Source organism: Oreochromis aureus, linkage group 4, assembly GCF_013358895.1.
Source record: "Oreochromis aureus strain Israel breed Guangdong linkage group 4, ZZ_aureus, whole genome shotgun sequence".
NCBI classification, from domain to species: Eukaryota; Metazoa; Chordata; class Actinopteri; order Cichliformes; family Cichlidae; genus Oreochromis; species Oreochromis aureus.
Window position 1 is genome coordinate 6,952,685 of NC_052945.1, and position 27,001 is coordinate 6,979,685.

The window sequence follows — 27,001 nt, forward strand, 5'->3', positions numbered from 1 at the left end:
GCTGTAATGACAGTTATGCTCTTAATTGTGTCACTTATACTCCCTCTGTGGCTCTTTTGAATGCAGTCAAGCGCTTGATCTACCCCCCCTGGTGTTTTGTTCCTTTCTACGTATTGGTCTTTCAAGTCTTTTCAGGTTTTAGGAGCAGCGAGATATAGAACAGCCACTCTTTCTTCTTCCTCCTTAATTCTTCTCTCGTTTAAGAGAAGTATTGAATCTGACATTGTCTTTATATTTTGGCTCCCCCTGTCTCTGCCCATCCCCCCCATGCCCTCTCCTTAATTTGTCTCCTTTTCCTTTAGTGTCTTTTTTTTGTTCCTCTGTTTGACTATTGTCTGACTTGCTGTTCCGCTCCTTTCTCTCTTTGCCTTTCTCGCTCTATTTCATCAGCCTGTTGTACATCGACCTATCTTTCATCCTGCCTCTCCCTCCTCTGTCTTGTCGACTCCTCTTTTTTTTTTTTTTTTTTTTTTTTTTTTTTTTTTTTGCTTTCTATTCTCCCCTCTTGTATTTTTTGTTTTCCACCTCCTCATCTGTCAGCTACCTCCTCCTTTAAAAAAAATCTTTTCTTTTTCTTTTTTTGAGACATACCTTGCTGTCTCATGGCGTCCCAGCATTGCTGGGGTCAGCTTGCCATGTCTTGGTGGCATGGCTGGTTGTATTGCCTATTGTTATCGCTTCCTGTTTGAGCTGACCACTTGACTTGAGCAGGGCAAATGATACAAGACCAAGAAAACAGGAAGAACATGAAGGGCACACAACGTTATGTTTGTTCATACTCCTGACAGGGTTGTTTCAGGTTATACTTCATGTAATTTCCTGTGGTGACAACTCAGCATAACACTTCTGTAGAGCTTCAAATAAACATCACAAATGGAAAGCAACCAATAACCAATACTTAAAAATGTGTTATGTTAGGCAGTCTCCACTTTATCAGCTGAAACAGTTTCATCCAAGTTTGTGATAAATGGAGTTGGAGTCCACATCTGCTGTTTTGAGTTGGTAAGAACAAATCTTGTATTCATTTCAGGTGAGCTATTGATCAAATGGTGCTGGTCCCATTCACACATCACAGAGCCAGACTACCTTTTTGACATTTCTTTCAGGGCTCAACCTTTGTATTTTGCATCTGATTGACATTTCCTTGGTATATATGTGTAAACATAGGGATCTTAAGATATTTCATTCATTCATGCAGATCATCTTTTCTCTCTCTGAGGTAAAAGCCCACAGGCAGTTTGACTGCCGGTCGTGAATACAAAGCACCAAAATATAAAAAGTAACACTCTCGGTGCAGTATTTCTGAGCCAAATATAAGTCAGTGTTTAGCCTTAGAGTTGCAGTTTATTACACTTCTGAGGCAACTTGTCACTCCCTGGATTGCCGTAGTTTGAAGTCATTCAACGCCTGTTTTAAAATGCAGTTTTATTCTTTATGATCAAAGTGTCAAAGTAAATTGACTTAAATCGCACAGCTTTTCTAGTTGCATGGGCATGTTAAATGTCAGACATCTTTATGGATTGGCTTTATTATGAGAACAAAGTGCATCACCATGGCTGTTTAGCTTGAGACATTTTGTCACAATCTGCAGACCTTTCTGCAGTAATGGTTGGCAAAACACACCCAGTCTGCTCTGTGAAATCCTGTTCATCTGTGGTTGGCAGGCATGTGAAGTATGAGTAAGCGTCCTTGGTCATGTTTATTTAGGTAGAGGTGGTATTTGAAAGAGAATTAGACTTGGAGGATTTTAATGACACTGCAGAGTTGAAGCCACCGTGGGTCTGTTCTGTCAGATGATTGTTTTGCTATCGGGCTCTGTGTGGGCCCTTTATGCATCACATTAACGTGGTGAATTTTATCTACAAAGATTTTTATCCACTTTTATGGGTCACTGTAAATATAGCATAAAAAGTATCAGGGAAGCATTAAGCCTGCTTTGGTGTGATCCTGCTTTGAATGCTATTGCTATAAGCAGCACTATTTCATTTGTGGGATTGAGATTGCATTGCTTTATTGCTCTGTTTACACCTGTGGCTTTTTGGTTTGCTGTTTGGATACAGTCCAGATACAGTTTGTGCTTGGATTAGTATTTTAGAGCTGCGTGTAATTGTGGAAGGTGGGCCCCTGTCCCGCTTTGTTCCGCCTCGCTGTGTAAACCTTACTACAGTCTCCGTAAAACATGTGTTTTTGTAATATCTTGTCACACAGACACACACACACACAAACACACTCGCTCTATCTCAGGAATACTCTGCATTCAAGTCTCCTACATAACAGATGCACACACAAACAGTCAACTTGACAAGGAGTCTCTTGCAAGACTATGATAAGGCACTGGCTCACACCCACGCTCACTCTCACAACTACAGTCTTGTTGATTCTTTTCGCTGTTTGTGTTTGCAGCTTGCCAAGAAGCTCTGGCTTTGGACAGACGAGCAGTACTGACACACCTACAGACAGCAAGACCTGACGGAGAGAGTCCAGCTGGCTAGTTATGGCGGTTGCAAGCGGAACAGATGTGCGAGGTACTTTGATCTAGGTGAGTACCAAATGAGGTGAGGATCTGGGGGAGGGAAGGGGGGGCATCGGTCTGTACCAATATTGGGAAATTGCAAATCTGCCGTGGGTGGGGAGAGAAGTGGAGAAGAGGGATTGTTAGAGGCAATTTTAGTCTATGACGATAAAACATTAAAATGGCCACTTTTGATCTCAAGCTGATGACAGTACTATTAAACCAAGTGTTTTTAGCTAACTTTCAACAACTGTATAAGTATTGGACTCTTTGTGTTCATGTGTTCTGCACTCATTTTTCAAAGCAGGCAATTTCACATTCATTTAAGTTTGAAATGCTGCCTTTTTTGACTTCTGAACAACTTCAGTTGTCTTAAAGTGTTTTTTTTTTTTTTTTCCCCAAACTGGTTTTTGCTTGAAATAAATTAGTCATTTCTTCTAAAGTAAACTACATTTTGTTTAGCTGTTTAAGAAACCAACACCTACAGTATTCTCATAAGGCTAACTTTGAATCGAATTATGGGTAAGAGGAAGTGGATGGTTCAGCATAAGAAATAAGCTGAATGGTTTGGATAGAAAACACAAACCTTCAAAAAGCATGAAGGTGAAAGAAGATCTAAAGGCTCCCAGTGAAGGAATACCAAGTAGCAAGAGAATAGAGACAGCAGCAGACACTTGATCATATAAATGGCAGCTGGATAAGACATTTCAGGTCGTATTCATCTGTCATTTATAAGCAGAATTTGGACCCAGTTCTAATAAAAGACTGAAAAGGTGAAAAAAGGAAAAGCTTGGGTTTTTAGAAGGGGAAATAAGGGTGGAGGCATAGAGGATGTGCCAACATTGGAGACCAAAAAAACAAAGGAACAATAAAATAAATCCTTGAGGGTAAATTATGTGGTCCTGTGTGTTTCATGCTTCCCCCACCAAACTTTCCCGTCTTAATTAGGTAGTGTAAAACTAGCAAGAACAGCACGACGGAAAGAAAGGAAGGGGGGAAAAAAGCTTGGCGAAAATAGTGTAAAGTAGCAGTCTCTTTCCATTTAGAGGCTATGAGATACTTGTTTTGTATTTGCTGAGATGACGAAATGGTAAATGATAAATACATTAATTTGCCCTACTAGTGTACAGATCAGTCTGCTTCTCCACTGCTTCATCACATGTAGGATAGGACATTTAATTACTTTTTTACTTTGGGTTTAAACTCAAAGCAAAGGTTGGTGTTAACATTAAGACAAAAGAAATTCCAAGATACAGTTCAAACCTTTTCTCTTTCTTCCCACATGTTTGGTGTGTGGTTTACTTTCATACATTCAGAAGTCAATTTCAGTGTGTGTGTGTGTGTGTTGTTTTTTTTTTTTTTTTTTTTTTTTTTTAAACATTTCATTTGGCAGTGTCTCTTGACATCAGTGTTGCTGTGTATACCCATGAAAATTAAATCTCTGTGTAGGATTTGTTGAGAAATGCTGGGGTATTTTAATCACCTCCTTTCTGTATTATCACACAGAAAGAGCATCATGAAAAATCAACATGAATGTGGTTTTTCAGATGGTTATGAAGCAGCGCCGGTGATATTAGATTTCTCGGTGGTAACTTCAGTTCTCCCATGAAACTAAAAATAGTTTTAGTATTGGAAATGAAGAAAAAGTATTGTGTGTGTTCTGTTTTCTTGCAAAATTAGATGGTTGGATTCTGTGTGTATTCTTGTGTTTATATATAAGTGAATAACGGTCTTTGCTGACCCTGTAGTTACAGCCAATTTGCTGTGATCACAGTGACAAGTGTCTCCATATGGATACGTAGTAATTAGCTAAGAGGAGATGGAGAAAGGTTTGAATTCGTGGGGTATTAGAGGACCTGTCAGAAGGCTCCACTCATCTTATCCCCACCCCCCCTCCCAAATCTGTCAGGAGGCTTGTCTGGGGCCCATGCTCCCCAGTCCCCTTCCTTACACTTCACTGCTTCAGTTAATTGAAGCCACTTCAGATCACTCAGAGGAGCTGGATCTGCATGCCTGAACAGACCACAGCACTCACCTGACCTGTCACTCACTTCTGTCAGCAGCTTCCTGCCACCCACAAGCTTTTCCCACCACATGATCATCTACAAACTCAGGATATAACAAAGATCCCAGGAATATACTTAGTATATACAGTTACCTTAAAAACCCCCACTTCACTAGAAACTGACAGGTGCAAATGTCCAACATACTGGGATCTTACAGTAAACAGACTTTTAACTTTCAAGCTCCTTAGTACAATGTCTGTTTGATGGCTCTTGTTAGAAAAACCACAATTGTCTCAAATTTACATCAAGTGATTTATATTGTGGCATCTCTGTCACACAAAATTTAGTATTTCCTGTAGTGAGAAGGCATCAGAAGCATTCTGACTAGAGCAAATGTAGTGAGAATGTACTGAGTAGTGCAATATGTAGTACATATTGGAAAAGGCAAATTTAAACAAAGCCATGACCCAATTCTCCCAGCATTTGAGTTTATGTGTGAAAACAGCTGAGGCCTGTTGTATTGTATCAGGTGCCATCATAAAGGTCTGGGACTTTGCCCATGAGTATAAAACACCTTTCTAAAGTTAAATTTAGCTGATCTCCCCTTAGAATTCATCTACTCATGTGTTTCATACCTTCAGCATGGCTGCTTTTTTATTTTTTTTATTTTGAGGTTCCTTCCTGTAGTCTCTTTATGGCCACTACTTGTGTTTTTGTGATGCACACAACATTATAATGTTATTCAAGTGAAGAGGATTAATACGAAGGCTTATGTGGTGAGTAGGGTTAAAGAAATGTTAGTCTAACCAAAAGGCTCCTATGTTTTCAATTCCATGTCTATATACAATGGTGAGCTAGTGTGATGGCATACTAGCATGTGAAAATGCTATCATGTCCCATCGTTTGTATTATTTACACTAAATGGCTGTATTGGGCTGTGGTGGCTGACCATGGTGCGACCAAAGCTTTTTTGGACCATGTGAAAGCAACTTGTCATGTCCTTGTCTTTAAATGGTCACTTCAAAGGCAGGGAGCAGGTCTGAGACCACTTTCAGTCACTTGCCTTCTTTAAACTGATAAAACAGCAATAAGACAGTCAATCTGCTATTAATTTTCAATTGAAGGAATCAAAAACTGATGCAATCTATTTACAATAATATAGAGACTAGCTGTCATTAAATGTAATATCTGCTGCAAATCTATTACCATCTACTTCAGACCTGTAGTGCAGTATGGGAGCCAGTGGGGAACTCGCTGCCAGCAGACCATGCAGAATCTCAGAATACTAAATAAATGTATAAGTTTACAGTTTATACATTTATAAACAAACAGAGCTAGTTAATTCCATTAGTGACCTGCATTTTACCAAGAGCAGTGCAAATGTATTGCTCAAAACTGAGAGTGTGAATAATGTACTAAAAGTACTACAGGTTCTAGACGTTGCTTTTATCTGAAAACGGTTCAGATAAATGAAACGAAACTGCAGAAGAATCAATATGTTTATGACACAAGGATGAACTCTTCTGCTAGAAATTGCTGAGCACCTGTATGCGGTCCTGTGGCTTGGGACTCTGGTAGAGTGCATGATTTATCCAGAGTGTGTTTTCATTACATATAATATTGTAATTATTGCACTATGCGTAACAGCTGAAATGTACAAAGGAACACAAAACATTATTCATGTGAGATGCCGAGCCATCCATGTCTTTGTGAAGATACTATTAGTGTGCCATGTCCGTTAAACCACACATCACTCAAGGTTTTTCTGCAGTAAGATATGTAAGATAAGGGTTTTGGTGTTAAATTTAGCACAATGTAGCATAAACTGCCTGCTACAAACATTAATAACTCAGGTTTGTGTGTTTTATACTTTTTGATGGAGCAGACGAGTTGCACTCATAATTTCATTCAGTCTGCAGCTATATGTAAAAATGACCTTTGTGCAACCAGGAAAACGTCATTTTTACTTGAGTGTGTTGAAGGGCTAGATAATAATGTAAAGGCAAAGTGAGAAAAGTTCATGGTTCAAAACCTAGTGAAGCATGGTCCTGGTTATGCTTCTGACTGGAAGTTCTACCTTTGGGTTTGGAAGCTGTAGACCTCAATGTAAAATTGCTCTCTTATCAGCATTGATGAGCCTCAGTCAAATTTGGGCTTATTTGGGTTATTGAAATCAGAGATGTACAAGGGAACTTCAACATAGGACTCTAAAATTAGCATTGGAGCTGAATTCAGACTAGAAGATCTGATCTTGAAGGGGAAAGTAGAAAGATTTTATTCTGGTATGATGGAGTCTCAGAATTTTATGATTGCACCATTTATGCAACTTATTGCAAACTTCTTTTTTCATTTTTCAAAACATTTTAAACTCAAGTGAAAGCATTAAAAACACACCAAGAGGTCTGAAAAAAACAGACTTCAAGTGAGCAGCAACACAGATTTTCAGGAGTTAGACCTTCATTTACAAGAAGTGACCCTGAACTGCAGTTTTATAGCTATAAGGAGAATGTTGTCATCTGATAGCCTGTACTTACTCATGCTTGAAAAGCCAAGCATAACAAAATGAAAAAAGGGCAAATGTGGACTGGAGATGCAATAAAAGGCCTTTTCCAATTCATGGGTATTTCTAAACTCTGAAAGAGCACAAGAAAAGTGTTAAAACTCAGTATAAACAAAGATCCAAGACTTCAAGCCCACAAAGCTTGGCTAAAGTGACATGGACTAAAATTGGATTTGTTTTGAATAATTTGCCTCCCACATGGCTTTTGTTGATAAATTATGGCTGAATTGAAAATTATCTATGGTTATCATAAAGTAACCATTCTATAAATGCAACAAAGAAACAACTTGTTCTGTGATTTGGACCAAAACAAGCTGTTTGAAGTTCATAAAGGCCATAAAGTCACGCCTTCATCATCCAGACATAGAAATTCTCTTTTTCTCTTGCCTCAGCATGCAGTTTGATGTCTGACCAGCAAGAAATCATACCTAAACGGCAAAGGTTTCAGATTCGTCCTGCATGGTAACGCTAAATGAAAGACTATGATAGGTTATACAGTTCAAGTAAGATTACTTTTTTAAGTTTATGGTTATCTTTGAGTGAAACCACGATGAAGGTAGGAAGTCAAAGCAAGAGGTTGTATGCAAAAAAAGGGTGCATTTACATGGTTTAATTTAATAGCTGAAAGTGTGCTGCTGGGACAAGCAAGCTTAGTGGTTTATGGCATTGCAGATATTTTTCAGGTATTTGCACCTAGAAATCACTCCGTTGAGAGATTGTCTGGCTGATGCTGTAAAAAGTGAAACTTGCCAATCTCTTACATCTTGCTTCTGAGTTACTTGAGGCTGCAATACTGTGCCCCCTCTGCTGGTTTTGCAGTGCTGCTTCCCGTAACACTGAAAACTGGGAATGTGTGCAGTATAGCCATAGGGAATAGATCTTTTTGAAACACTCCACTTGGGAGTGAATGTCTAAAATGAGAAGTGGAGCTTGTGAATTGTTTTAAATGCCAGGCTTCTACTCATTCAGGGTGCTTTCTTGTGGAAGTCTTTAGTTATACTGTAGCTCAGTCTGCTGACATTTAATGCTCAGCCATTACATCCTCTGTTGCTGCTTTAGTATAGGCCCAGTTGTTACCGGTATGAATATGAATAGACAGATGTGACAGCTGGCCAGCCATATGTGACAAGCCTTTTAAATCTTTACGCCTTAATTATTCCGTCCCTTGGGACAAATATTGGCATTTAAGGTCTTAACACTCAGACCTTATAAACTGCCAGCCTCCAGTTGGCATTATCTGTCTCTTGGCAACTTCCAAGCAGACTAACAAAGGTGCTAGATAAAGGCTCACAGCTAAATTCATAACTGTCAGTTGTGCTTAGATGATTTCCTTAAATTCTATCAGTATTATACAGATCATTATGTTGCATATTTGTTTAGAGGTGAGTATTTCCTGTAAGCAGTGTTGACTCTAGAAATGTTTTAATGCTTCACAAGGGGGCTCTGAAAATCTCATGGTGGCACACCGAAATCAAAATCCATCACTGAATTAAAGTAATTCTGTTATGCCTTGATTATGTATATAGCTTTGCTGAAAACTACATCAATACTGGAATTGTATACCGATGTACCCTTCATTTATACACTCTGTAAAATTACCAAAAAATGGAAGTTAGTTCATCTACTGCATGTAATATAATTAAATGATTGATGCACTGAGCATTTCTTTGTTATTCTACTGCGTGACATTTCATTTATTGAATGCCATCAAAATTTCTCTACTTTTTTTTTTTTTTTTTTCCCCCCATAGTTTGCATTTTATACTTTTCGCTGCATGCTCTTCTTTTTTTTTTTTTCTTCTCCACTCTTTCCCCTTACCCCCATTAGTTTTGAGAGATTAATACTCCTCCCCGAACTCGCTTTTTCCTCTTAGGGAGTTCATCCTTCCCACTGTTGCTAAGTGTCAGGTGTAGCAATTGGGTTGTGTGATTGTTGAGGGGTTTGCTTTCTAATATTGTCTTGCAATTTAAAGCACCTCGGAGTAGCTGTTGTTTTGAGTTGGTGCTAGGTAAATAAAATTAGAATTGAAATTTAAAAGATCCAGAAGAGCAAGAGAAACAACTGTATGCTAGCGACAGGGATGAAAGCCAATGCTGAATAAGCATGTTTCTTGGGCCCCCAGACAATGCGGCATTAAAATCCGACTCTGTTCTGTTGTGAAAATCTTTGCATGGGCAAGACAGGAATTTTAAAGAACAATTTGTTTGGGAACACACTTATTGTTGCTTCTACAGGCAAAGTAAAACTACCGTGAAAAGAACAAATCACAGGTAAAACAAAAATGGAAAAAATATATGCTGGATGTAAAGTGTATCCCTTTACCATCTGCAGTGGTATGCTAATGAACACAATGTATGGAATGGGTAACTTTCACATTTGTGAAGGCACCATTAATGCTGAGTGTATATATAATATAAATATTATGCAGGTTCTACAGCAGCACATGTTGTGATCCAGCTTTCACATCGAAATAATTAGCTTTTTTAGCATGACAAGGCCAAACCACATTCTGCATTAATGCCCTGTAGTTGCCGCTCAGCCATGTTGCAGCCATCCCTGCAGTCCAGACTTGTTACTCATCGAATACATTTTAGCTCATTATGAAATGGAAACTACAACAAAGAAGGCGCCAGACTGGTGAGCAGCTGAATTCTGACTCAAACAACAATGGGAAAACATCTTGCTTTCCCAAGTGGTCTCCTCACTTCCCAACAGTCTAACAGTCTTGGTAAAAGGAAAGATGATGCAACATAGTGGCAAACATGCCTCTGTACCAACTTTTTTGCATCACATTGCTGGTATCAAATTCCAAATGAGCATACGTGCTTTTGAAAAAAACAAAGTGATTTTACAATTCACTGCCTTTGATTCTTTTATCTACATTTTTCACAGTCAGGTTTGCAAGCATTATCATTAAAAAGGTACCTAAAGTATAAAAGTACAAGCAAATTTACAAAAAAACCCAACTATGTTTAAGTAAGGCTTAATAATTAGACGTTTTATATATATTTGTGTGTTTTATCTTATACATATTTAAAATGGCAGTGTTGCTGCTGTCAAATGAAGAGGAAGATCGGAGTGCTTCTTTCTGTGCTCCCAGTGAACAGTAATAGGAGAGCGTTATTTGGTATTGATGTTACTCCTAACTTGGTTTAAACTTACTGTACATATTGTGATAACTGCCATAATGTGTCAAGATTGCACATTACTGTTTACCCAGATAACATTACTCTGTAACCATTCACTTCATTATCTGGTATGCACTGTCACAAATTAATTTTTTTGGTCTAGGAATAGGCTGGTGATGCTGTTTATGGGGCAGAGCGTCTAGCACTTGGACTGTCAAGTTTGAGATTTTAGTGAATGAATGTCACCAGCCTGCATCAGTTTCACATTAGCCGTGAGCACAGCCAGTGAGAAACTGGTGGTTGTGGCCCCTTGTGATCCTCTTAGTGTCACCTTTGCTGCCAGTTTTCTTGTGTTTTTTCATAAAAAAAAAAAGTCTTCATTAAGTGTTGGTTGGAGATTTGCCTCATTTCCAATTATGGTCTGAGTTTTTAAGGCATTTTTAATGTATTTTTATAGTGTGGGTATTGAGAAATCCTTTGAGAATCATTGTGACTATGGGCCATACAAATAAAACTGACTTAATTAATAACTGGAAGTCAAAGTTATAATAATTTATCATACATTATTTATAGCATCAGTTTCCACACAGTTATAGAACTCTTTAGCTATATGTAAACATGTACAATACGGGAAAAAAAAGACGATAATGTCACACTACAGGAGAGCGTATTCATCGTTGTCGGATGCATCAGAGGAATAAGGTGCTGACATCGCTTTAAGATTTTAAATGACAACAACTACCAGCATTTAATTTATTACATTGTTGTGTAAGGGGTGCTCAACAAAATGAAGGTGGATCTGTTATTTTGTCTCTCAATCTTTTTCTTACTTTGCCTCTCATCTTCTGTCTATTCCCCCTCTTGGTCTGTCTCACCTGGGTCATCCCACACATTCTCATTTCTCTTGTTATCCTAGGTTCTAATTTCAGTTGCTGCGGTAACCCTGCGGCTCCCTACACTTATGCCTCCTCCCTCATCTCTCTGAGCTCCTTGTTAAGTGTGGCAGAGCTGGTTAATGATTGTGTTTTATTTATATTTTTCCTCCGGTAGGGTTCCTTTTGATAGGGCACGCATGCCTTGACTCTTGAATAAGCCTGGCTTTATATTATGTCCTGTATCTTCATTTTATTTCTTTCTCGCTTACTTATTTGCTTTCTTTCTGCTTTCTTTCTTGCCTTTTTATTTTCCTTCCTTTTTTGATTTGTAGCTGGCTGTCTTGTGTTTTCTTGTTTTTCTCATAACAGTTAGCTGTCAGTCGTGCAAGAAAACAGTCTCTCAAGGACACGAGGTGGACTCTCACTGCTAATGCAATGCCGTACTCGGATGCAAACTAATTTGCTCAGTGTGCCTGTGTGATTGTTTGCGTTTATGTAGATCAAGTTTAAACAGAGTTTTGTTGAGCTCTTAGTTCATGATTGGAGTGCAAAGAAACATCCCGAAACAGATGAGAACCAATACCTGTAGCAGCTATGGGTGCATATTATTCACTCCGTAATTTTTCAGATATCCAGTAATAGCTGTATTTTTCTTGCGCATTTGAGACACTACTGTATTTTTCATTTAGTTTTTTGATACACTTATGCATGTTGGAATTTGCTGAGCATATTGAGTTTTTTCTGCTATGTTGAAATAGTGACCTCTTAATTTGAGTTTCTTTATAGAGCAGGGAAAGAATGGAAAGGCAGCCAGATATGCTGAGTAGGGCAGGTGGGAAGCAGCTGTTGTGTTGGGGTGGCTAGAAAACTCCTGTTTTCACAGTGCCATGAGAGGGCAGACAAAGTAATGATGGCGCCGTATCAAGCCAAGCAGTTCAGGTTGTTTTCACCAAATGTCCTCACTCACACACCTCAGGATGTTTAAAGTAGAACTCCTCATTGACAGTCTAACTGTAGCACAACATCCTCCTTGCTGCACTGCTTGAGCTGATGTGCATCCTTCAGGCTTGGGTGATGTGGTCTGTTTTACTAAAATACTGGTGTTTGATTTTTGAGTCATCCCCGAAGACCTAGCTCTTATCACCAGTGATGATCCTTGACATAAAATTTTGGTCTGTATGATACAGAACGTGACGTGTACTTTCTGAGCGTGTGCACTTGATTAGAATGGGACTTCCAGTCAGTGACTTGAAAATGGTCAAAACCAAGGCCAATGGGATATTGTCATCACCCCGCTGGGTGGGTTTGTGAATGCGAGAACGAAAAAACGTAGGAGCTTAAGATTGATACGGTTGTTGTATCAACTAAAATCTGACCTGAGTTTGAATCTCGGTGATCTCAAAGTCAGAGCTCAGAGGTCAAGTTTTCTGAAAATCTTGTGAATGCGATAACTGAAGAACAGGGCGACGTAGGATTTTGAAATCGATAGGTCTCTGGCGCCGGTGCCCACCTCTCAATTTTAAATCCATGTAGACACTGAGGGTTCTCGGGAGGGGCCGTGCTAACACCTGCTGCTCTCTGGCAGCAGCACCATGCCCTCCCTTGTTTTAAATGCACTTTAGAACAACACGCAGCAACACTACACATGAGCGGGAGGAGGGAGGTATGGGGTCTTCACACACCCCCGTTCTCTACTAGCCATCGGGGCGGGGGGCTGGGAGGAGGTGTTGGCTGTCCAATTGGCCTCTCTGCTGCTGCGGAGCCTGGGGCGGTCTGCTTGCCTCCACCCCGGGGGAAAGGGTCACATCTCTTGGGTCTGGGTGCCGTTTCCCCCTCTGGGGGCGAGGGTACCTGGACCCAGGGCATAGAGTATGTTTGGGGAGTATGATTGTGTGTACATGTCTATGTATGTCTGTCCCTACGTTGGGTGAGTGCTGAGTGTTTGTATATGTGTGCATGAGGGTGGGAAAGCATGTTTATGTCTGTGTGTGCCTGTTTGTCTGTGTCTATATGTCAGGTCGGGTCTTAGACTCCACCTCCCTGGGTACTCCCAGGCCCTCCAAGTGTGGAGGCCTATCTCCCCTCACCACACTCCCTGCTGGTAACTGATGCCCTCAGGGGTTGGTGCACTGGTGGTTCTTGGTGTCCGGGGCTTTGCGCTCAGGTATGCACCAGCTCACTCCCGGTGGCTACCTGGCGGGGCCTGGTGCCTATTGCTCGGTCAGGCCTCTTCCGGGGCAAAGGGGGCCCTCGGGCCTCCGGCCTCGGGGCCTGCAACTCGGTTCACTCTGGCACAGCTGGCTGCCGGCAGAGCCGGCGGGCACGCCGGTGCAGCCCCCTCTGGCTTCTGCTCCGTGGCTACTGGGTGACCCCCTCGTCTGGGGATCTCCTCAGCCCTTCCCAGGAAGGTGGCACGGATGCCCCTCCGGTGGTACTCCTTGGGCTCTCGCACTCTGGGGCCTCTGGATGTCTGGAGCCTGGATCTCCTCCATGCCTGCTTCATGCCCTGGGGGACGGGGCTATGGGCCTCCACACCCTCTAGCAGACCGTTACATGGGGAAACCTTTTGTATACAAGCGCGTTGATCCACACAGGTGTGCACACGGGTGTTCACTGTTCGTAGACATAAACTACACCTTTCTTAGCTGCTACTTCAAAGCACATTGTGCGCTGTCTGTCCTGCATGCTGCACAACAACTTTCAATATTTAGTATTTACTGCTGTTCACACTTAGCTAGATTAACGTGATGGTGTTGTGTTTAGTATGTTGCTTTGTTTTTGTTTGGTTTTTTTTTTTTTTTTTTTTTTTTTTTTGCTTGTCTTCTCTTCTTTTTCTCTCAACAGGTGATCCAGGAGATTTTTTTTTTTTTTTTTTTTTCTTTCTCTTTGTCTTTGTAAGTGCCCTTTCTCACTGTCTCTTTTCCCTTCTGTTTTTCTTTTCCTTCCTCTCTTTCTTTCTCCCTTTCCTATCCCCCAGTCATGTCTGTCCCATCTGTAACAACTGAAAATAAAATAAATAATAACAACAAAGTTTGATCAAATGGACCAATACGGCAATGCCATGATGATCCATTTGGCAGAATAAATCCATTTGGTATCCTTGTTGGTCTTCAGACAACAATTCTGACGGCTAAAGAACCAAATGGGACAGACAAAAAAAAAAAAAAAAAAAAAAAAAAATAAAGGATATGAACACAAAAAAAAAAGAAAAAAGAAATCGATAGGTCTGCCTGATTGGAGACTGAAGAGTAGCATTGGTGGTCTCCAGTACTTTCTTTTTTTCAAATATGCTTTTTGCAGTTTACCTGTACTTCACTGATATATCTTTAATGCTTCATATATGAAAATGTATCAAGATGATTACACATTACTTCAACTCAAATATAGAAGATTAAATTCTCCTGGTGTTGTTCTTTTTTTGATCTCAGCTAAATCTTACTAATTGTTAAAGTTAACAATTAGTAAAATGTACTTGAGTGTAACTACGAAATACTCTTCAGCCGATCTAATTAGTGTACTGACTGGCAAATGGTAAGATGCCAATGATCTGACTGACTGCATACCGACAGGTAGCCCAGTTCACTTTAATACCAACCAGTACAATACTGTTCACATACTGTGTGACTGGACAGGTTCATGCTTGTTTATTGTCCAGCACCGCTTTCCTTTTTCTTCTATCGTTACATCTTCCATTCTTCACTGTGTCTGATTTTGTTCCTTTCACAAATCTCTCTGGGTAACGGCACAAAAGTTGTTCGAGATATTTTATCGACAAAAAGTGACCAAACTAGAAACCAGAGAGTACTTTTTAATTTTTATTTTACTTTGGTAGCAACTCTTGTGGGAATCATCATGGTTCTAGTTATCTAGTTAATGAGATCTCACTGTGAAAACTGCAGTGAAATATTTGTATTTGAAAATTCTTTTTGCAAATATGAAGAAAATGGCTCATCCAGACATGTCCAGCTTGCTTATCCAAAGTTGCAGAGACTGAAATCTAATTTGTTTTGACATCTGGATTTCGTGTTTGCATTCTTAGTTTTTGTCTGTAAAGACATTCCTTGCTTTTTTTCTCCCTTACTCATTTTGTGTCTGCATGTATCCTTTCATTTATATCCATCCTTTTCCCCATTCATTATCATCTTAAATAACTTTTACATATTTATTATGTTTATATATTTAACTTTTTTTTTTTTTTTTTTTTAAATGCGTGCTTTCTTATGTTGTTTTTTTAGGCTTGTCATTCTTCTTTTATCTGCCTCCATCTCTAAGTCCATCGCTGTCTACTGTTGCCACCATCCTGGCATCTGCCAGAGCAGAGAAAGTCTCTCTGGTGCTTTTGATTGGCTGTTTAGAGATTGGAATGTGCCTGCCTGACACAAATGACTTCATTAGAGAGAGTGATAATCTCAGAGGGGGTCTTCACCAAAGGCATTCTTCAACAAAGGCCATTTAGACAAAAGACAAAACATTTGAAATAGTTAACGTGAGTAATTTCAAATGGCAGAACAGGCGAGGAAGATGAGTTTTAGCGCTAAAAGTTCGATAGTGGCAGGAGTGCTCTCAGAGATAGTGAAAGAGAAGGAGATGAATTAGGGAAGCTTCAATTCAGAGCATAACTGTTGGTTACGGTCCCAGATTTACTGTGAAGATCTGAAATGTCACTGTGTGTGTGTGTTTGTGTGTGAATGTGTGTTTGTGGTAGTCTAGCAGCTTTATCTGCCTGGCATTTCCTGTTTTCAGAACTGACTGTGGTACCAAGCAACATCTGATGACCCTCCAAAAGGCTCAGTGCTGCAGAGAATACTAAGGGGAACACTTGTAACCTTAACACAAATTAGAAAGGCTTAGATTTGGAGGGTGACTCACAAGGTTTTGTCACCTTTACTAACACCAGCAGTTATTTTGCAGCTGTTATCTTAATAGTCTCATGGGAATTTGGATTTGATTCTGCCAGTGCCGACTTTCTGTGAGCTCCCTTGTGCAGGTAATGAACTGATCTCAAATCAGGATGCTGGCTGATTAATATAGATGATATGACACATTTCCAGTTGGGTGGTATCAGCTTTTGGCTGCAACTTTGCAGTCTCTTCCACTTCAGTGGTGCAAGGATAGAGGTTGGCATTTAGGTGTCAGGAGACAAACAGAGATGTTCGTCTGCAGGCACCCAGCGCCCACCACTATCTCGACTGGGGTTCCTGCAAGTAAATACTGAAAATGTCAGCTCAAAATTACATTTAAGTTGAAACTTTTGAAATTTTAGCATTTTGAATGTCATATCTTTTTTAGAAAGAGAAAAATTTTTTTGAAGCTACATTAATAAACCATACTTGTTACAAATGAAACATTCAGCTTTTGCATTATGCAAATTATCTAAAAATAAGAGAGAATATAGTTTGAAAGAATAGACTGATGCTTGTTTACCTGTCCTTTATTTCGCTAACATTTCTCTTTTAAAGGTTTATGCATCCTTGCTGTTAATGCTTTGTCTGACCAACAGTGTTTTTATCTGTTAGTGCTACCTGCATTTCCATTCTTATTATCAGGGCTGCGGTTTGACACTTTACCGAGTGAGATGGGTAATTTTCAGCCCTCGCTGTATAATATCTGTGCTCTTTAATGTATAGATAACAATGTGTAAAAGGTGAGAAGATCACTTTTAGATTTAAGAGTTGGTCCATCTTTTAGGAATTTAATGAAGAGCATTTAAAATTCTTCCTGAATATAAATGAGTGTACGCATATGTGAGTGTGGGTGTCAGTGTGGGTATGTGTATAAGTGTGGTAATTGGGAAGCAGAGTGACGTTGGGGCACACAAAGGAGCAACCCTTGTCGTACCATGTGTAACCGATGGATGGAACTGAACTTATTAGCACAACTACCTTTTCCTTTCTTTTACTGAAAAGAGCAACAGCAAAGCAATAAGACAGAGAGCACTGCATCTGTCTCCAAATCTCATCAATGGTCTGTGAGACTGCCTGGTTTCAGTATGTTTTTGTGAATTCTGTAGCTCTATTAAATAAAGAGAGGAATGAACTTTCTTAAATGGTTCATTCATCTCCTAGAATTACTTTGTTGACAGTTTAAATTAAATCATAGATTCAGATGTATTCTCTTATTGGATATAAAGTACCTGTGATTGTATAAATTTAGGAAGTACATTATTACTAAGTGTATTTCTTTGTTCTCATCTGTAGGTACTTTAAAATACAGCCTCACGGCGTGCTTCGGCTATTTCTTAAGAATTAACACTTCTTGTTGATGTTAGTTTTTGCATTCAGGAAGCCAGTTTATCTGGTCGAGCTCATCGATACAGACTTGGGCAATTCCAAAACATAATGTAAGATGCAACTGACTTGAGTCTCTGTGTCACATTTCTTACTTCTCTGAGTCATTTTGCTCACTTTAGATGATGTAAAATAATACTTCTGAGATGCCCAATCAGCAGGGAATTGTATCACTGACGATCCAAAAAAGTCACTATTGGAGAAAAAATACGTTTTGTGATGTTATACTACAGTGATTAAGAGCCACAAGAGAAAGTAAGTAGTAATACAGTTGGAGAAATCAAGAGAAATCCTGTGCTGTTTGTTGTCATTTTTCCATTCCACTTTCCAGGTTTAGTATTTGGTTTGGTTTGTCTGGCTCTTAGCAGGATTGCTCAAATAGTTACAAATACTTTACCAGATGTTGTATTGATCTACTTTTGGAGTTGATCCATATTTGGATTTGAATCTAGGAATTTTTGGGAAGAAATCTTTAGGGATGAGATAAAATTAGTCATATTGGATCCCATCAAATTGATACTGGAAAGATTAGAAGATGTACTTTTTTGTGTGTTGTTTTGAAGAAACGTAAAACACAAGTCATCCAGATATCTTTCTGGGACTCAAATCATTCATGGTTTGGCAGTAGTTTTCAGCCTTGGTTGAGCTACACAGTCTTGGACCTTTTTTCTTAACATTTGTTGAATTGTTCTTGGGCCCCAGTTGTACTGCTTTCCATTGTTATTTTGTGAGGACAGTCTCAAGAAAACATTACCCCGGACCATTGCTTATGGTGACCCTGTACTTTAACTGCCTGCTTCAGTGGTTGGTCCTGAATGGTCTCTATTGTTCACTTCTTCAGGCAGAAGGAGATTAGAGATGACATCTGGTAAGAAGCAGGAATATTGTTCCCCAAGGTAAAGACGAGTGGTAGTGTGAGAGAATCCCAGCTTTGACCCTCGACGACGTTAGAGCACCCTTGATCCCAATATTGCTGCACAGTGATGTGACAGTATGACACATTAAGCGAACAGTTGAACTTAATTGGCTCCGTGTGTGTGTGTGTGGGTGTGTTGGTGTGTATCCATCTGGGATTTATGTACTTTGTAATGCTAATGGAAAGAGAGCAGTAGGGATAGATGTACTTCACAAAAAAGACGTTCATACTTTACATTAATATTTCCTTCATTGATGGTTTTCACAGATATTTATTTATTTTTTTTCCTGTGAGAGCAATACAAGAAGAAAAGATAAATTGGTGAATGGTCATTGGCACTTGGTATTTGAAGACATGCTTTCACAATTCTACAATATTTTCTTTTTTTTCCCCCAATCCAATATCAGTGGATTCACATGATGTGTTGTCATTGTTCTTTTACTATGCAGACACACATGGCTCTGTTGAGGATGACATCCCACAAATTCAGTAACTTGTACTGCTGCCGGCACAGTTCGTCATTATAGTTGTTGGAGAGTAAGGAGGGAATGGTAAGGAGGAATTAAATGAAAAAATGGCATAAAATCTCATTGTGCCTGAAATTGCTTCCTTCCTACACTGCTGTTTCTACATAGTAAATATTTTAAGCACTCGGTAGTTTACTGTGAGATTTTGGAATCATTGTTGTGTATATATAGCCCACCACTGATATCTTAAAATTGCTAGCAAACCCCTAAATCTGCATTTTTTTTTTTTTTTTTTTTTTTTTCTGCAAGAGGATTATTTGTAGCTTTATGGTACTTAAAAGTATAATTGTCTTGAATAATTGTTATTGAATTCAAACTCAAAGCTACTAAATGCAAGCATAGGCAGCCATTCTAGACAGAGCACCATAGTGAACATTGTTAAGGATAATGAAATTATTCCTTGCTGAAATTAAACCTTATGAGTGTTTGGAGATGCACAAAGCTGCTTGGATTTCAAGCCATAATTAAAAGGGAAACGAAAATGGAAAGTGGGTGGACATTCATAGTCTGCTATGGTCTTAACTTTAATACCTTGAGTTTTAACAATGTCATGAAATCTGTAAATCAGAATTGCACAGTAGTTATTAGTACTTTATCAAGTTTGTAGGAATAGTTCAGGTTGTGTATATTTTATCAGAAATTCAATACTCTTTGTAGTTTACACAATGCTGCATTTGGAGGTCGGTTAAGTTTTGTTTCATTATACTTGACGTTCTGTGCTATGCTACAGGGTCCTGTGAGTATATAGTCACCTGCCACTTTATTAGTTGCACCTTATGAATTGCTCTTTTACTTAAATAACTAATCAGCCAGTCACCAACAGCGCGTAGACATGATTTAGACAACCTAGGGAAGTCTAAACCGAGCATCAGAATGGAGGACAAAGGTGATTTAAGTGACTTTGAATGTGTCATGGTTATTGGTGGCAGACTGGCTAGTCTGAGTATTTCAGAAACTGCTGATCTCCTGGGAAGTTTCCACACAACATTCTCTACGGTTTACAGAGAAGGGTCTGAAATTGAGAAAATATACTGTGGGCAGCAGTTCTCTGGATCAAAATGCCTTGTTGACATCAGAGTTCAGAGGAGAAAGGTAGTTTGGCCACTCTCTGAACTTGAGACAGACTCTGTCACTCTCAAACTCACTCATCACCCCCAAGGTATGCAGAAGGGTATCTGAATGCACAAGATATCAACCCTTGAAACAGATGGACTGTAGCACCAGGAGACCACACTGGGTGCCATTCCTGCCAGCTAAGAACAGGAAACACAGGCTAAAATTTGCATAGACTCGCCAAAATTGGACAATAGAAGAATGCAAAAGTCTCAGATTTTTGGTGGTAGGGTCAGAATATGCTGTAAACATCATCATGGATCAATCCTGCCTTCCATCAGTGGTTCAGTGGGGTATTTTTGATGACACGCTTTGGGGCCGTTAGTACCAATTGAACATCGTTTAAATGCTACAGTCTGTCTTGAGTATTGTTGCTGACCATCTCCATCCCTTTATGACCCGAGGGTAACCATCTTCTGATGGGTGCAAATGGCTCAAACTGGTTTCTTGAATATGACCGTGATGGCCTCGGTGTCCATAGATCGTACTGGAATTGGAGATTTGGATCGTGGATGTGTAGCTGACAAATATTTATAAGCTATTGTGTCAATATGTACCAAAATCTCTGAGGAATGCTTCCAGCATCTTGTTGAATCTGTGCCATAAATAATTAGGGTACCTGTTAAGGCAAAAGGGGTCCAGTATTGGTAAGGTGTACCTAACAACAAAGTGGAGAGTAATTCAATATATAGGTTTTTTTTTTAATTTGTTTTATGTGGGATACAATTTAATAGTACCCGTTTACTAATTTTCAGGCCTACTCCAAGTTTCTTGCATTTTCATTTTGCATAATGCTTTGGTCCAGAAAAGCTGAAACCTGTTGGCATACAAAGAAACTGACAGAGTGCATACATGATGTCCAACACCCTCTGTGAAAAGAGAAGGATAAGAAGAGATTAGACAAGCGAAGGGGATAAAGATAGAGCTAAAGACAGGCTTTGTTTTTGGTCCCCTTATGAGCCAGGGATCCTGCTAATTACCAAGCTCTCTGGTCCTTGCTAAATGTGTTTGAAATCCACTGGATGCAGATAATTGAGCTGGAAATGTGTTACATGACAAAGTCATGCTGAAGGACAACCACTAAAAAAGGCCTCTCCATCGTTTTCTCTGTCAGGCACACTTTTGATATAAAACTTTCTCAAATGATTCATTCCACAGTGTTTATCTTTGTTGTTTGTTGAGATTAAAGCTTAGGGGATGCTTGAACCACCTTTTGTGATAAGCTATAGTCAAAACAGAGACAGGTCAGTGGTGGACGTGTCAGACAGGTCTGTGTTTTCTTGTTGCTGAATAATTGCTTTTAGATTTCAATTTAGGGATTTGAGCTTTTAAAAATCCCTCACACATCATCATAGCAAAGCAAAAGACTGTTTTTATAGCCACAGGCTGGATGTGTCCATCCATGCATCTCAAGTTTTTTTCCTCAGCTAAACAGTGTCTTGTACTTCAGTTTTTGTATAGCCTAAGTCTCAAATTGATTTCGGTGCTTCATATAAAAATTGATTTACTGACTTGGATACATAGATCCCGGGCAGAGATCAGCCTCCCCTGAGAATGTTGGAGTAAAGTGAAAACAAGGTGAAGAGAGACTCCCTGTCGTTCCATTTGCATTTTAATTATAAATTGCATCATTGCACCGAGTGCGGTAACAAAACAACTCTGCCTCTCTCCATTCACTCCTCCCTTTTGCTTCAAGCTCAGCTCACTTCACGAGACTGAAACTTCGTGCGGAGAGCCTCTGCTGGGCAGAAATTAAACGGGGAGAGTTATATGTAAGAGCACATCCAGAACAGTTGGTGAAGCTGAATGAAGTCTTGCCTCAGTGAGCGTATGAAAATGTTATACAAATAATGTTTGTATCGGTGTAGTTTAGAAGAAATACATTGCCAAAAGAAGATTTTTATTTCGATAGTAAGACAGACTTTGCTTTGGGCACTGGAGAAGAAGACAGTGAAAAAGCTGTGGACTTGCTGCAGCCAATATCATTTTGTCATTTAGAAAGCTTTTCTCTGTTGTTATCTTGGCAACATGGACCCACTATGATTTGATGTCTGTCTCAGAGTATATAATTTTTATTTTTTCAGGGCTGAAATTTTCACAGTGGGTTTGACTGTTTCTGCTGTGTCTTTGTGTGTGTGTGTCTACACTTAGTAGGAGTATTAGTTTGTCACTTGTGTTGTCAGTAAGTATATAGAGCTAATTGATCACACTGGAGAAGTGTACAAGGACAAACTGTGTGAATGCAGCCTGAGAGGCTTGAGATGTGGCACATCTCACATATTTACAAGGGTTGTATTTCTGTACCACTTGCAAAAGGTACCCCATATGTGAGAAAAGTCCTTTATCTTTCTTGCAGATTTGACTGATAAAAATGTTACATTGGAATGGTTTCTATCTGAGTTTGCAAAATATGGGAAAGGAATATTGCCAGTATGCAAACAGATTAATTTGCATTTTTCTAATCCTAAAAGGCAGAAAAGCAGTTGCCATGTGTAAGGAAGTATACCAAGCCATTCACTTTCATATATTTATTCACACATTGCATCTTTGTGTGGGGAAAATATGGGAACTTTGAACAGACCGCAGGTGTTTTGACATACAAAATTTGAATAGTGTTGGGAAAATCAAGCGGTTTCCCATTCTCACATATAGTACTGTGCAAAAATCTTGAGCCACCACTCACTTGTAAAGTGGTCTCGAGTATTAGTTCTCCAGTTTCTCTTTTCTAGTTTGGGTAGGGAAATAGGTAGAAAACTGAGGTATACCAAATTACACAAGAATTTGTCTGAAAATCGGTGGCAACAGGTCTTATGAAGTGACGAATCCAAATGTCCAACTTTTAATTCAGTTATTAACAATATGTGTGGAGGAGGTATAACAGGGAGTGTCTGACTCCCAGCATACTGCCAATGCAGTAAGAGAATACCTTGATATTGTTCCACTGTGTGTTTTTCAATCAGTCATGGTTTGGCCTCCTCAGAGCCTGGATCACAACATTGAAGCAGCATGGGATCAGCTTGACAGAGAATGGAACAAAAGGCAGTCGGCATGTAAAGAAGCACTTTTGGAATGTCCTGCAAGAAGTCTGGAGAACTATTCCTGAAGACCATTCAAAGAAATTAGAAGAAAGCTTGGCTAAGAGAAATCAGGCTGTGCTGAAAAACAAAGGTGGACATGCCAGTCTGTTTTTCCAGTATAGAATATATTTCTATGTATGTTTGGATGTGTTTCAATCATTTACTGCAGATTTTTCAAAATTTCCTACAAAAAAACCCACAAAAGATGAGTGGTTTAACACTTTTGTGCTACACTGTATAGCATGAGATAGTTAGCTTTAGATTTGAACTACTCTGTTTGATTTAGACAGGCTTTGCTACCTTTCTAGAGTGTATATATAGGATGCAGGAAACACAATGTACACTTTATACTAGGGAGCTGAGAGGGTTAAAAACCATCTAATAACTGTTCCAACTGAATCAGATGTTTACATTCTCACCTACAGGTTTGCCCGACCTGTAATTCATGTGTAAATTCTGGACTGCATTGCATGTGTTAAAACTTCTCAAGTCTTTTTAACTGTAGTTTAAATTGTGTACAAGCTGCTCTTGATTTATTTTTTTTATATATAACCTTTATGTACGCTTGAGTCATGTAGCAGCTGGTCTGCTCTGCAACAGAAGAGCAATGGAGAGATTTGGTAAAGATCAGAATACGACGGAGAAGTGGGAGGACTTAAGAGAGGATGATGGAAAAGGGCAAATGCTGCCAAAATATTCTCTTCTTGTCCTTTCAGCCTTACTATTACATTATATGCGCAAACGTACTGGGCCACTTGTATATTACACTGACAGGAACTGCTCAGCCATGGAAACCCATGACATGAAGCTCCTAGCAAATGTTTTTGTCCTGATGTTGATGCCAGAGGAGGTTTGGAACTCCAGTTTAGAAGATCTGACTTCACTTACTGCATTGAAAATGTAATTATTTCTTGGTATGACTATAGCAAAAACTGTGACGTACTTACAGTACATACAGTACATGCATCAGTATGTTATGTGTTGCAGTACAGCTGGGGATATCATCTTCATTATTTTGAGTTAAGCTATCTCATTTTATTTGCTAGCATCATAGTAGTTTTGTTATCTTAGCTGCAAGTAATACCTTTCTCATTTGAAATCAGCTGAAGTAGGAAATGCCATGAGAATTAGTAGATCTAAAGCAAGGTGTGTGTTAAGGCATGGTTGCTCAGTTTTTTAGCAGTCTTGAGAAGGATTAAGAGAAGAGAAAATGGAGAGTTTAGATGATAAAAAGGGGGGAGAGAGAAGGAAGCTGTGAGAAATGGAGAGTGAGAGAAGACGACTGGTGATATGGAGAGGGATAGTGATGGTGTTTCGCTGGAGTTTGCTCCACGGTTCAGGGAGGACCTCTGTCTCTGCCAGTGCCTCTTAATCCATCACACCTCCTGCGGTCCTGGATCCGACACACTCCAGCGTCTTCCCAACCCGCTGACGAATTCATGCTCAGCTCTGTCATGCATGTGTGCCCACTGTTCCTGGCCTTCTCTTATCCCTGTTTTCACTCTTTTTCTTTCTCTGAGTGAATGTCAGGGCTATCAGCACTGCCTCGGGCAAGATGGACAGACACTGTTTTACAGTGTTTTTATACATGCTCCACATCTAGACTTACTCTTTCTCTCAACACTGAGAGGCTTTTCTCCTTCCCTTTTCCTGTTTTGCCTGCCAGTCTCTCCTGCAGCAAGCTCACATATTTTCAGTGTTCTTGCCCTTAATTTCTGCTACAAATCCAGAATCTCTCATAATGAAGATTTGGGATGTCTTCCTTTTTTATGATCATGTGCATGTACTTATTTGACAGGATGTGCACCTCCAGCCATCTGTCTGTGAGTTTTAGAAATGAGGGTCGGCTACTTTACTTGATCAATCTTGCTAACCCCCCAGATGGATCTGCACATACTGCCTAAGCTTTTTATGAAATCTGACGTTATAATGAACAGGCTTGATTAACCCTCTGTCAGATTGCTCACCAGAGCTTGAGGAAAGAGAATTGTGGTGGTGGTGGTGATAGAAGAACATGGCCTGGCTCTAAGCTGTGGAAAGATGAGCTAGCATGTGGGCATTTGATTTACGTTCAGAAATGCGTCACACATACGTTGAAGTCTGCAGCACTTTGTCACTTAACCTCAGTTTTCTGGCAGGTTTTCAGTGTTTGTAGTCTGTCCCTCTCAACTCTGCAGCCCGTCTGTGTACCTCACAGTTTTGCTCTGTGCCTGTTGTTGCACAAGGTGACCCTCTAAACACTCCAGGATCCCTGCTGTGATTCTGACTTTTCTTTGTAGCAGCCAAATTACGCACCTCCACCCCCTGTCCACCTGGTGGCGATGTCTCAGCACCTTGCCACCTGTTTCTCTGAGGGAGAGGATAGTAGGTAACTTAATATATTTGACATTTTCATTTTATTTTCCGTGTAAAGGGAATTAAGATAGAGACAGGCTAATTGTGTATTGATGTGTGTTTGTGTGCTTGCATGTAGAATGTGTTTTTCTTTTTCTTTTGTATAATGAATATATTTTCTGTTTTTGAGACTCTGCGATAGCTGTAATGAATTCCAGAAGGCTTTTTGTTGTTTTGTTCTGTCACTCCTATTTCACAGTAGACCAGGTTGCTTGAAGTCCCTGCCATATGGTCATACTGAAGGATTTATTGGATAAACTTAACCTTTTCATACCAAAACATTGCTACAACTCTACGATACCTTATGTAACCACAATAGGATCCGTTTATCTTTAGAATGGCAATATATTGTAAAGTTAGAGTAGGTGACATTAATGGTTGTTCCAACATAATCTAAGTTTAGAATATGAACACCACCTACACTTGTGTTCATAATCCGAAAACTCGTGGTGATGGTAAATGTAGATTGCAATTTTTCAACATTTTATATGTAGGGATAGTAAAACTAAATAATTTTTTCTGCATGTGTTTTTGCTACTATTTAGCCATGACAGCAGAAGCAGCATAAAGAGAAAATGTGCAATGCAGCAGTGGTCCCTGGCTGTAACTATCAGTTAATTAGGTGAAGTATTACACTGAAACAGGTACCCTACTGGACTGCCAAGAATGTTGTTATGTTAGGACGACTGGCTCTGTAGCCACAGTCACCGGCGTAATTGCAAATTATTGATCTGTGAAGATATTATAGGCTGATGATCCAACCTGCTGAATATTATGCAGATTCACCTCCTGCAGCTCCCACCATGATATGAATATGTTACCTCTTAGGTGCCATGTGGTTTTTGCAACCAGGATGTTGGAATCAGATTTTTGGGTCTTGTGGGTTATAAGGCAAAACCTCCATTGACCGGGTTTGTTTTGACAAAGCCTGCAGGTACTAGATCGGATTAGAATCTCAGGACTTTGGAGACCAAGTCAACACTGTGTCATGTTTCTTGACTCATTCCAGCAAATTTTTTTTTTCTTTTTTTTCTCCTCCCTCCATTGTGGTACGGTGCATTGTACTACTGCAGGCCGTTGCCAGTGACATTGCTATGGGAGTGTGATCATTTGCGAGAATGTTTAGGGGGTGCCTCATGAAAAATAACATCCAAGTAAATATCAGAATCTGAAGTTTCCCAGAACATTACACTTTCAGTGGTTTTAGCATTATGGCTGTTCAGTCTAATTGAGGAAACAATATGAGCAAATGTTCTTTGTCAAAGATGTTTTTTGTTTGAGTTTTATAGTTGGTCTAAAAGAAGTCAGGCTAACAATTCTGAGAAAATTACAACTGATGTATGCTCTCTCAGCAGAGCAGCTTAACAATGCGCACTCTCCAGCATTTCTATGCATGAGCTGCTTCTTTCGGCTGTTCCCTTTAGGGGTCACTGCGGTGGTTCATCTGCCTCCATCTCACCCTATCCCAAGCATCCTCCTCTGTCACATCAACCTTCTGAATAACCTCCTTGACCACATCCATGAATCGTCTCTGTAGCCTTCCTCTTTTCCTCCTACCTGGCAGCTCCATATTCAACATATTTCAGCAACCCTTTGAATACTTTCC

General features: G+C 39.6%; 1 protein-coding gene across 4 annotated transcripts in view; it reads left to right on the forward strand.

The window, feature by feature from the left end:
- Positions 1–27,001, forward strand: part of LOC116309307 (speckle type BTB/POZ protein) — a 100,396-nt gene that overhangs the window by 15,325 nt on the left and 58,070 nt on the right. For 3 of the 4 annotated variants that reach the window (XM_039611564.1, XM_031725876.2, XM_031725879.2), the window contains exon 2: positions 2,404–2,539. The gene's annotated coding sequence lies outside the window, so the exon portion shown is untranslated. Of the gene's footprint in view, positions 1–981; positions 1,003–2,403; positions 2,540–27,001 lie in introns of those variants that run through there. The other variant, XM_031725877.2, reaches the window with a different exon arrangement.